The 12,919-nt window shown below is 38.4% G+C and overlaps 1 protein-coding gene across 1 annotated transcript in view; it reads left to right on the forward strand.

Moving 5' to 3' along the window:
* aff2 (AF4/FMR2 family, member 2) overlaps positions 1-12,919 on the forward strand; it is a 229,136-nt gene that overhangs the window by 190,850 nt on the left and 25,367 nt on the right. The gene's annotated exons all lie outside the window — the stretch shown is intronic.

The following is a 12,919-nucleotide window of genomic DNA, read 5'->3' on the forward strand; positions in this document are numbered from 1 at the left end:
TATTTGCATTTGGAGTGGGCGACAGCTCTCCGCAAGTTAACGCCCGGCACTCGGCTGTGTTTATGCTTCTCCATCTGTCTTTGACAAATAACTTCATGTGCCAGCGGCTCAGCTCGAGCACACAGGGTTTTGTAAATACTTAATAGCGACGAGCTTGTCAATATCCAGCAGGTTTGACTGGGATTCCCTAAGCTGCCCCTCTGGGCTCTCATTTCTCCCATAATCCTTCTCTCAGCTCTTCAGTTGTCAATCAAGCAGTGCGCATAAGAAGTGTGAGGCCCTGGCGCTGGCAGCTAAAGATACAGGCAAACTTTGATAATGTAGGCAAAGGAACACAGTGGAAATTCTACAGCTGACAAAACCAAAGATCCTTCACTGATAAAGTAGTAGTTGTGTGTACTCAAACAAACACACACACACACACACACACACACACACATATTTGTATAGATTGTGAGGAATTCTGTTGTTTTGGCAATTTGATAGCTACACTGTAAGGGCCCTATCTTGCACCCAGCGCAAATGACTTTGTATGCCGACGCATATCATTCCTATTTTGCACCCGACACACAGCATTGTGGTGTCCATGAAGATGTGAAAAAATAGGCATAAATCTATTTTACACATTTACCCAAATTATTCAGGCTAATTGTAGTAATGACGGATCAAACCTGTTTGATCGATAGTGGCAAGACACATCGGTATATAAGGACATCTGACAAAGTGGGTTGTCCGTCAAGAACCAGGAAACAAAATTCTGAAGACTGTGAAATCAGCTTTACCATCATGTAAGTGCGGCTGGCAAATCCGCCGTTATAATAGCAATCCGCCATGGAACAAGCGCGCCTGCTCTTAAAGGGAATGTGAGATGACGCTCTGATTGGATTATTGCATGTTACGCCTAAACCACAGCTATGAGTAATGAAGCTACTTCAGACCAACCCACTTTAGATTTGCGTTGGGATCTGCCCACAAAGTTACTTGCGTTTCGCGTTTGATACTGCATTTCAGATCGTTAAAATAGGGCCCTAAGCCTTATTACATAAAAAATATATATTTTTATTTTTTTTTTGTTATTTTTTTATCAATTTAAAAAAAATTTTTTTTTGTATTTTTATTATTTTAGTATTTTTTCTATTTAGTCCTTTTATTTACTATTTTACTATAGTAAAACCTGTAATCAAGTGACTAAATAATGCGAAAATAGTACCATGGTCATACCATGTTTTTGGACACATATCATGGTAATACCATTTACCAAGTACCAAGCATTAAATACACCAGTATACAAATATTTTTCAAATCATGGTATCACAACAGTACTTTTTGTTAACCAAATCATTTATATTATACATATGAATTATATAATTTTTATATTTTATATAAGTCTTGTGATGTCATTTCCTTTTGACGTTTTATACTAGGCTTATTCATGCTTATATTTATGCTTTTTTTAATTACAGTTTGACACTTCATAATTCGCAGACTACAGTACATAACATCCTTAAAGGAATAGCATACTTGCAACTGTTTTTCACAGTTAGATCATTAGGAGACGCTCATTAGCAATTAAAAGAAATCTGGCATTATTAGCACTGTGGGTTAACCGCAATCTCCGCTTGGACAGTGTCCAGATGCTAGTGGGAGAACAGGTATAGTGTTAGCGCTGAATAGATGCTCCAACACAAAAGCGTCTGTGATGGTAATTGAGCTTCATTAGCGATTAGCGGCAGCAGCGTGCTGTGGCTCAGGTGCCTGGGTCAGGTTAGCACAGGTTAGCGCTAATGTGCAGTGGCACTGTAATAACTGCCGCGTTACAGCCTTGTCAGAGCCCAGCGCAGACGTTAGCGGTGTATCTCCCCGTGGGCGGTCAAACAGAGTAGGTGGGGGGGCTGTTTCTCTATCTGCAGGATAGCATGCGCGCAGAGGCAGTCAACACCACACACAATCAAATTAATTGGAAGCAAGACTATTATCCAGCTTGAATACATTAGCACTTCTAGCATGCAGAGCAATATCCTGCCCTTGTCGTGTTGAAGCTACATGCTAGCGTGGCTGTTTTGATGAAGCTGGGATTCAGGATGTGTTGACCTCGGTGTGACTGCCTCATGCTGCAGGCACTGTTTTTAAATAAATGCAACCAGGGTCTGTGAACGAAAAAATATCTACCGTTCCAGACGCAACAGGCACTGCAGTGAAGCAGAGAAGAGGACATCTGAAAATATCCCCTGTTTCTTCATCTGGTGTGCTTTCCAAAAGGCATCGTTAGCCGACTATGGTCGCAAGTTCCGTCCATTAACAATTCGTTGAGCGATGTGGCGTTTCCCGAAAGCATAGCTCCAACGAACATTCGCAAACAGCATCTCAAACTTCTGTGAGTGGAACGAGCTGTGAATAGAAGCATAGTTTCTTGTTAAAAGGTGGACTTGAAGACACAATGCTCTTTGGGCAATGCAAGCTTTCTTTCAGTAACATTCAGTACATTCTATGGGGCTTATTTTAACGATCTAAGCGCATGGTCTAAGGCGCAAGTGCACTTAGGCCGCGTCCGAATCCACTTTTGCTAGTTTAACGTCAGGAAAAAGGGTCGGCACGCTCGGCGCATAGTCTAAAAGAGTTGTCCCTATTCTCTTAATGAGTAATGGGTGTGTTTTGGGCGTAACTTGCAATAAACTAATCAGAGTCTCATCTCCCATTCCCTTTAAAAGCCAGATATGCCATGGCGGATTGCTATTTACATGGCGAAATTCTGACAAGTAGAAAAACTGAACGCTTCTCTAGAGCGGATCTGCTCGTGCGCGAGGTTAAAGCACGGAAGCAGATCATCTACAACACAAAGTGTGCGCGGACCCACCTATAGGCGCACATTACTAACGCGCCCTTTAAATAACAAAACAAATTTGCGCCATTGACCAACTGAAACCTGGTCTAAAGGCCATTATTTTTTTTTTGTTATTTAAAGAGCGCACACCAGCAGATCCGTTTCCTTTAGACCAGGTTTTTGTTGGTCAATGGCGCAGTCTATTTCACAGTTGCCTCAAAACAGAAACGCGTCAACAATGCGCCTGAACACAATCCTTTTTAATCTATACATTTTAGAAATGCATACGGTCTACCTGACGTAGATGAATGCGATGAGTCATGACTAGCTAGTTAGTTTCAACAACGATGCATAGTATTATGGTTAAACAGTGAGTTTCATTGGATGGAAAACACAACCCTGTTTGTTAAAGAGGACCTATTATGCCCTTATACAAAGTCTTGATTTTGTTTTTGGGGGTCTAACAGGTTTTCATGCTTGACTGTTCAAAAACATATCTCACATATTTTACAACCACTTTGAGCTTGTTTCATAAATGTCACAGCTCTTACCATAACTGTGAGTTTCTACACACTACTATGTTTTTCTACAATACTACTTTTGCGTGTGCTTTTGGTGGGAATTATTTAAATGAGGGATACTGTGACTTGTTTGCTCCCGGAAACAGTGCACACTGATATAGAGAAGTTACTGTGCTTTGTAACTTTGCAGACCTTTTTCATGTTCAAATAGCAAAGAAAGTTGAACATGTATAAGCATAACTGGAACTAAAGTAGGCTTGACTTCTTAGAGTCGTTTAGTCATTCAGAAAAATAGTCAACTGGTTGATGCCTCCATGTTTGTAATGGGCACTGAATTAGTTTCAGGGCAGTTCACTGTGGCTTTTTGTTTGAACACTCCAAATGAACAGCGTGGCTCACTTACATGCTTTGTTAATGCAAAGTGCTCCGGGTCAGCTTTATTTTCACATCAGCGTAACTGTAAATGTATTTGGCCATTACATGTTAGTATACACAGCTAATGACTTGCAGATTCACTGGGACAGTTTGTGGACAGAGGAATTTTCCTCCTGCTGTCGCTATATATAGAACAAACACAACTGAAGTCATGTGATCCATGACTAACCGACATAGACACAACACTCAACTAGGGACAGTAACAAACCGACTAAATCTCTATAGACTATTGTTAAAAAAGTGTTTTTTGCATTAAATATTGCATTAAATTGATTGAAAGTGACACAGTGTTAAAAAAAGATTTCTGTTTAAAATAAATGCTGTTTTTTTTTTACCCTTCTATTCATCAAGGAAAACCGGGGGGAAATGTATCACAGTTTCCACAGAAATATTAAGACTGCACAACTGTTTTCAACAATGATAATAATAAGAAATGTTTCTTAAGCATCAAATCAGCATATTAGAATGATTTCTGAAGAATCTTGTGACATTGAAGACTGGAGTAATGATTATGAAAATTCAGCTTTGCCATCACAGGAATAAACAACGCTTTCTCACGACCAATTTTTACGAATTTGTACGATTTGTCTAAACCCCAGTGGCGGTTAGGTTTAGGGGCGGGGTCAGGGGTAGATCATTCGTACAAATGCATAAATTGGGCAACTCGTAAAATGTGTACGATTTAGCAAAAATCTTGCAAATTCATACAGGTGAGGTCGTATGAATTCGTACGAATTAGCCAACTTGTAAAATTCGTACGAATTGCCGTGAGATCGGGTTGGAATAATTACATTTTAACATATATTCAAGTAGAAAACAGTTATTTTAAAATGTATTTCAATATTTCAGTTTTTACTGTATTTTTGTATCTTAATTCACTATATAAAATAAATGCAACCTTGGTGAGCATAAGAGATTCCTTTTGAAAAACATTTTAAAAATCGTACAGATCCCAAACTTATCATGGGGTGAAAATTGGGTCGAATATTGATAGATTCTTGATGTATCTTCTGAAAATCAACACATCAGTTTTTTTTTTTTTTTACTTATTCCCCTGATTTGAATATGACTTCACCAGAAGATGTAGCCAGAAACATACTGTTTACAAGTACAGAACGTCGCTTAAAAATCAATATCAAAGTATTGAGTGCGTCAACTGACTTTGTTTTCCAATCCGTCCACACACAAGCCCAATAAAGTTTAAGAGCACTAAACAATCACAAGAAGACAACCTGAAAGGACATTTCTCTGGCCACTGTATCATTTACTCTGGGTTGTATTGTATTGCATTGGTCCATCAAGCTAAGAACAAAAGGCCAGTGGAGAGAGGATGACATATCCATTGGCACTCACACACGTTTACACCGAAGCTGAAGTCATAATCATATTTGAAATGTTTGCTAATAGGGTGCAAGGCTGTCATTCTAAATTAAGGTGAATTTAATGTGCTTTTTCTGCTTAGCTTCACGTCTATGGAGTCTTTTTTACCATAGAGCTAAGAGGATGACTTGGGCATCAGAGAAACAACAGCTGCAGGCTACATTGCAAGCTCTCTCTCTCTCTCTCCTCTCTCTCTCTCTCTCTCTCTCTCTCTCTCTCTCTCTCTCTCTCTCTCTCTCTCACACACACACACACACACACACACATCTCTCAGCTGGAGTTAGTGTGTGTTGTGCTGGCTGGTCTTCTGTTGAGGTAATTAGACTCTGTATGCCTCTAGCCTGCTCTCTCTCTCTCTCTCTCTCTCTCTCTCTCTCTCTCTCTCTCTCTCTCTCCTCTCTCTCTCTCTCTCATCTCTCTCTCTCTCTCTCTCTCTCTCTCCTCTCCTCTCTCTCTCTCTCTCTCTCTCAAAGCTCCACACTCTCCCAGATTTTCAACTCATTTATTGATGTGTTTTTCAGCTTGGATCCACTCTCCCCTTCAATTTACGTTTCTCTATCCACTGTCAAAACACTCTCTTTTCCAGGCCTACACCCATCAAGTTTCATTGAATGAATTTTTCATTAACTGATCCCACTTTTTATCCCTTTTCCCTTACGCCCGAAAGTGTTTTCATCTCCGAGCGGAAGACAGATTAATGTCCCCCTGTCTGATTTTGACTCGCATGATGTGTTGTCTCTTAGACTTTGAGAAATTAGTGTGTTTGGGGCAATTTGGAAAGTCTGCACACATGACCATGTGCCAGGAACAAACCAACTGACCGAGAACATATACAGAAATATACTGAGCAGGTCCAATGATCTTGGCACCTAACTTTTACATTCACCAAAACACAATCATATTCAGAAACTCTTCAATTATAGAGCATATACACTTCTAATACATTTGTTCAATGTTTTTTATGTTTTTAATAGAAGATGTGGTTTGATATTATCTATTTGAATTTATTTCTGAAAGTGTCTGGTTAAAGGAACATTCCAGGTTCAATGTAAGTTAAGCTTTATTGGCACTATTTGTAACATCATTTTGATCACCATTTTGGGGATAACAATAAGATGCTAGATAGTTAAACTTAAAACTTATATTAAGTGTCTTTGAAGTTGAAATTGTAAGAAATGAAGTTGAAATTTTGGGACATTGAAATTGTGAGAAAGTTACGATTACAGGAAATAAAGTCGTGATTGTGGGATATGAAGTTGAAATGGTAAGAAATAAAGTTGCAATTATGCAAAATAAAGTCACAATTGTTTGATGTAAAGTCGTAATTAAAAGAGGTAAAGTTGCAAATTTGAGATCTGAAGTTGCAATTACGAGTCATGAGAAATAGTTGCAATAGTGAGAATTAAAGTTGAATGTTGAAAACTCTTCCATAAAACAGAGCCAGCCTCCAGGGGATTTAATAACAAAAGTGTGAAGCACTTAGTAAAGAGCAGTTTATAAATTGAGCAGTAATGTGTCTAAATCGTCCCTTTTGAACTTGATAGATGAACTTCTGGTTAGGTGTTACAAATGTATTTCTTGTAAGTAGAGTTTGCTCCATTTACACACTCCCTTTCTGGCATCTGTACATGTTACAAGCAAAGGTTACTGGGTTTACCGGCATTACATGCTCATGTCAGTGAAGTTGAAAATTGGATATAGGTTTACAGAGACAAGGTCAGGAAGCCATTCTATCATACAATCACATGCCAACAAGTATAAAGTTTAAGTTTTGCGACTATAATTTTGAAACACTATATTTTAATGTTTACATCCTGGATACAGACCCACATAACTATGATTTTTTACTCTTTGAAGGACAAGTCAGAATGATTTCCTGTGGTAACGTCATGCCAACGTCAAGCCATCGTGCAACATTCCTCTCATCCAATGTGTGATTATTTCCAATACTATTTTTCTCAAAACAGGTTTTTGTATATTGCCACAAACAGGGTCTAATTAGTTATTGTCATTGGAGGAATGACAATGTAAACAATTCACTTTTTCATACAGCAGCACGTTCCATTGATTTTAGAGGGAGGTGAGGCTTCAATTAGCCTCTGATGGTGTATAAAAGCCAGCGGAGCGCTAACATTAGCATTGAGAGGGTGTATGAGAGAGGACATATCTCTGCCTCTGTGCCAGAGGTCTTTTTATAAGGCTGAATATATGAGAGCCCATGAGCAACAATGTACAAATTGCTGCTTCATTAGATTTCCAGCAGCACTTAGAATGAGCTTGTCAGCATTTGAGACTCTGCTGATCCCAGCTGAGCAGTGTGTGTGTGTGTGTGTGTGTGTGTGTGTGTGTGTGTGTGTGTGTGTGTGTGTGTGTGTGTGTGTGTGTGTGTGTGTGTGTGTGTGTGTGTGTGTGTGTGTGTGTGTGTGTGTGTGTGTGTGTGTGTGTGTGTGTGTGTGTGTGTGTGTGTGTGTGTGTGTGTGGCAGCTCGTGGGTGGCTCAGCATTTGTATAAAGCTGGAATAGTGCAGGGTAAGAGGGCACTCTGGTGCCTGGAGAGAGAACACACAGATCACACCTAAACTACAGGGTAAACTACATAAACATAGAAAAAAGACACTCAGCACCGCAGTACTTTGCCAAGTAACCAAAGGCAATGATATTCATAGTGGACATACTCTGTTTTACTAAACTTTTATAAGGCATTATATAAGTAAAGATTACATTTCAATAGTTCACTTTAGACATTCTACTGACTATAAGTAACTCTGCAACTACATGTCAACTAACTCTCATTAATTTGAAACTACATGTCAACTAACTCTCATTAGATTATTACTAGAGGAGCATTAGTCGACTGTCTGCTTAATATCTGATAACTCTTTAATTTGATGCTCCTCCAAAACACAATCTACTGACTACAAGTAACTTTACAACTACATGTCAGCTACCAGTCATTAGAGTATTAGTCGAATGTCTGCTTAAAATCTGATAACTCTTTATTTTGATGCTCCTCCAAAAGACAATCTACTAACTACAAGAAACTTTACAACTACATGTCAACCAATTCTACTAAGCCTAACCTAATCTAAACTCTAATGAGAGATAGTTAACAAGTAGGTAACATGCAGGTACAACGTTATTTATAGTCAGCAGAATGTTGTGACATTAAAGTATATTTGAATTCACCAGAAATGCTTGTCATTAAATTCAGCATTACACTTTAAACATATTTCAAAGACAATATAAGTAGGCTAATTATGAAATGACTAAAGATGTAAGTCCTGCTTAAGTGGGTCAAAAAAGCAACACGTTAAAGTTCAGTTAACTTTATTTAATGTAAATTTAAACTTTAATACATTTTAATTTAATTGCATTTAACATGTAATTACGTGTCTGAAAACATTTCACTCATATCAGAACTATAGTAAGTTAGCATCAGTAATTAAAAAACAGTAAACAAAATTAAGAATATTTTGAAACAATATTTATGTGCTTCACAGAAAGAGTCATCAAAGTAATTCCAATGTTGTCAGTGTAATGGTAATCTTTTTTATATATATATCACTCATGAAACTATGTTTACATGTGTCCTGAACAGTTAAACCACACACATGCATCAGCGAGGGAAACGGCTCTGTTTTCAATAACAGATTTGTGTAATTAGAGGATTATTATTACACCTTTTTTCTTAATGACTCTTTTAATCTCTCTAGGCCAGAGTTCCTTTTCTCATAGTGTGGGCCCTTTACATATTAATCATAGTCAACCCGTGCTTAATGTCTGCTGCTTTGTTTGCATCTTAATTCATTTATGGGGTTTTTTTTCATTCAGCTGTAATCTATTAACATTTTGCATCTCTATTCTTTCTCTCTTTCACTCCCCATCTCATTCATTTCTCCACTTCTTTGTTAATTGTATTCACACACACGGTGTGAATTCAGGTTGACGATGAGAGTTGGGAATATCAAGACGGGGGGAAAAGCGTGTTCAGAAATCCCTCCACATATTAATAACTTGTTAACTGTGTCAACATTGCCATTTTGTCTCTCAAAGGCAACTTATGAAATCAACTCATGCTCCAGTGATGTGGATCTAATTGTATGAATATCAGGTGGCACTTTATAATATCCTATAAAATCATCCATCTTAAATGTTGCCCATTAGCTTCAAAAATGGTCATTAATTCGATAGCACATGCAAATATACATGTGCTATATACCATGTACAAGACTGTATATGCGAGATATGATCTGATCGTTAAGTTATTTTGAAACAAATTTCAAAATGTCGTCGTTTCTGAAAAGTGGACCAAGTTTCAATGCAAAATTTGTTCTGTTTTTTTCCATTACCTCAATCTGTTAGCATACGACTGCTTCATAAGTTTCCCATTTATGTCCAAAATGGTCAAAAGTTAATTCTGTTTTGGCATGCCTTGAACTGAACAGTCACTTTATAACTGCATGCGTAATATATCCTTGTAAAATCCACTATTAACATTGACATTTAACTCAGTTTGTTAGCTTTGATTCATCTCATTTGGCATTGTGGCATAGGAAATGCTGTCAAGGCGGTGGGATATGCTCTTTTAGCCCTCTCAGAATGCTTTAAGATAGGCCAAAGGGAGGCCTGGGATTTGTGTACCACCCTTTACAATGGTCGTGGTCCTGCTATTTCTGGGAGAGAGAAAGAGAAAAAAAACACCAAACAAGCAGAGCATACTTATGTGAGAAATATCTCCATCTGGAGCCTTTGGGGCTTTTCTGTGAGACTTTGACATTTAAAGAAAACCACATATGGAGTGTTTCAAAATCATGATCATTTGGGTAATATTCCTGTAGCTGGATCAGACTGTAAAGCGTGGCGCTAGCATAGCCAAGGTCATTCGTTCTATTGAATGCACACATTTATCAAATGTATTATACTTTGGATAAAAGCATCCGCCAAAATGTATATGTAAAACATTTAGGTTAGCAATGCAATGTCACTCACAGAGCATGAAACACATGAAGCTACAAAAACATAAGAAAATATGGTAACACTTTAGTTTAGGGTCCAATTCTCAATATTAATAGTTGCTAATAGCATGCATATTACTTTGATATTGGCTGTTTATTGGTGCCTTATTCTGTATGACCATATTCTACATCCTATTCAATACCTAAACTTAACGACGATTAAGCGGGAATTGGGAGTTTATTCAGGCAAAATTCGCTGTTAATCGTACTTAATAGTGAGAATTGGATCCTGAACAAAAACAAATCGGACCCTTAGTATTTTTTATTATTTTACTGACATATTAAACTAGTTTTTACATGCAAAAATGAATCACCATGATACCAGGGTGTTGTATAGTTGGCAGGGAGTTTCTACAGTATGTGGTTGCTTAGATGTTCTGGGTGGTTTCCAGGTTTTGCTGTTCAGTTGTTAAGGTGTTCTGGGTGTTTGCTAGTGTGGTTGCTGACTGGTCAAAAGAGCCCACCCTCAAGTCTCCGGTCTGTCTCTAAATATGTCTCGGATTCCTCCTTCAATGTAAACACTAACAATGCGTCTTTTAAAACCACAGCATGAAAATAGCATGTACATGTCACCAGCTTAGAGACAAGTGTGTCCTATTTAAATGGACTGCAAGTTAACCATTCAAGGCAATAGCCTCTTAATGACTGGACCATATGGTTGCATTGCCACAGCAAAGCCAAAAACATCTTTCTTAAATGTATTCAAATGAGCTTGCACAGACTGAGGGATTGTGGGTTATGATACAGGTGATTCAAGAGCAACGGGACGCTTCCAATTATAGAGAGCCAAATCCTCAATGATGAACGGATCAATGATTTTGATGACATCACTCCGGCACTTCAGCTTCTCATCAGATTTTCTGTCCAATCAAATACTGGACAGAAAATCTGATGAGAAGCTGAAGTGCCGAAGTGATGTCATCAAAATCATTGATCCGTATTAGCGGAAGTGAGAAATGTGAATTTTGTCATTGTTTTGGAGCACACTAGTTTATAGATAACAGTAAGTCTAACATATTCATACCAAAAGCCATAAAACTTACATTTCATGGGGACTTTAAACATCAAACTGCATAGACCCAACAATATGAAAATTAAGATACGTGACATGAGATGAATTGGATCGATTTTGATTTTGGATAATTCATTGCACAGAACAAGTTGTAATTTAACTTTGCACATGGTTTTTGAGGATGTCAGAATATTAAGCAACCTGTCCGTGTTGACATCTCTCTGATTCAGGTTTGAATAATTCTGATTCAGGTAAGCGTAGAATCTTCCATTTATTAATACATATGGGCGAGTTGCTCGAATGGCGGAAGCCATGTTGCGCCTCCATCTTGAAAATACATTAGCCAAAGAGGGACATACCTGGAAATTCAAGCTTCGCCTTTCTCGCTTTTACACTCAGTGGCACCATGACAAATGCAACAGGGAGATTACTCGCGACTGCCGGCAGATTTGAAATAATACGGCCACCGTAGGAGTTAAAACGCCCTCGGGATGGGAGGGGCTAGAAAGTAATATTCAGTTGGTAGTCATATACAATTTCACCGCTAGATGGGAGAAAATCCTACACAATGTAGCTTTAAGTAACATATAGTTTGTTTGAATGCATAAATTGACATCAACAACATGGGAAGGGTTTTTTCATCGCTTTTTAAAGTTGATAAGCCAATGTATTCGGCTATTACCTTAATGATGCACTATTATGATTATTAGCATTTCATTATTTGCGTTTACCACTATTTTTCCCTGCTATCAGCGACCCAATCAGAACAGACCAGCGACCCACCAGTTGAAGATCACTGCTTAAGATTATGGTATGGAAATGTGTTTGACATCTGTGATGTGTTTTCACAGAAAGTAATCAGTGTCAGCAAGTCAGATGGTATTATGGTCTTGTTTTAAACGTTCGCAGACAATTGAAACATTTTAATGGAGGACCAGACCTAATCTTAGCTTTGGAAACCAACCATCAACTTGTAAATACGTGTCCCTGTTGAGAACAGATCTTGTAATGATTCAGGAATCAGAGCCGTGTTTTGAAACAGGATAATCCATTCCTCATGCGAACAGACCATTGAGTGAATCAAATAACGCTTGTAATGGATTTAAGGGCAAAGGGAAGTCACAATCATCATCATAGAGATGTGCGGCGAGTTATTCTTGGGGGTGATTTATAAAAAAGACTGTATGCGCTGCTCGCAGCTGATCGTTTTATGAGGCGGTGGGCTGATGACTAATAAATGAAACTCCTTCAGGTCTCTTCTCATCTTCTCTCTCCGTCGTTTCATGCTTCAAGCTCTTTGTTGCTTTCCACCACCCCCAAACACATAATCGTGTTTAGTGCCGAGACCCCGGGTCCTCGAATTCTTTTGAACTTTTTCAAATTTAACTTATTGATGGAAATCATAAATTCACAGTTCATTAAGTTCTCCTACGGCGAAGACATCTGGCTGGCGGTATTGACAGGTTTCGGTCCAGACTAGACGTCTGAAACGGCCCCAGCTCTGTTTTCTGAGGGGAATAGAATCAAACGTGGGCTTCTGCTGCAGCGACCGTAGGAATCACTCATCTATAATGAACTATTAAACTTCATTGAAGCAGAGGTTGAACAAAAAAAACTAAGAAAAAACTTGGATACGAGACACAGCGGGAGATGGTAAGAATCATAATGCTAACTTGCTCTGAGTTCGTTACGCCACTTGATAGATCTGCAAGTAATTACAATCTGCAAACAAATGC

This window comes from Phoxinus phoxinus (assembly GCF_949152265.1).
Source record: "Phoxinus phoxinus genome assembly, chromosome: 12".
In the NCBI taxonomy this organism is placed as follows: domain Eukaryota; kingdom Metazoa; phylum Chordata; class Actinopteri; order Cypriniformes; family Leuciscidae; genus Phoxinus; species Phoxinus phoxinus.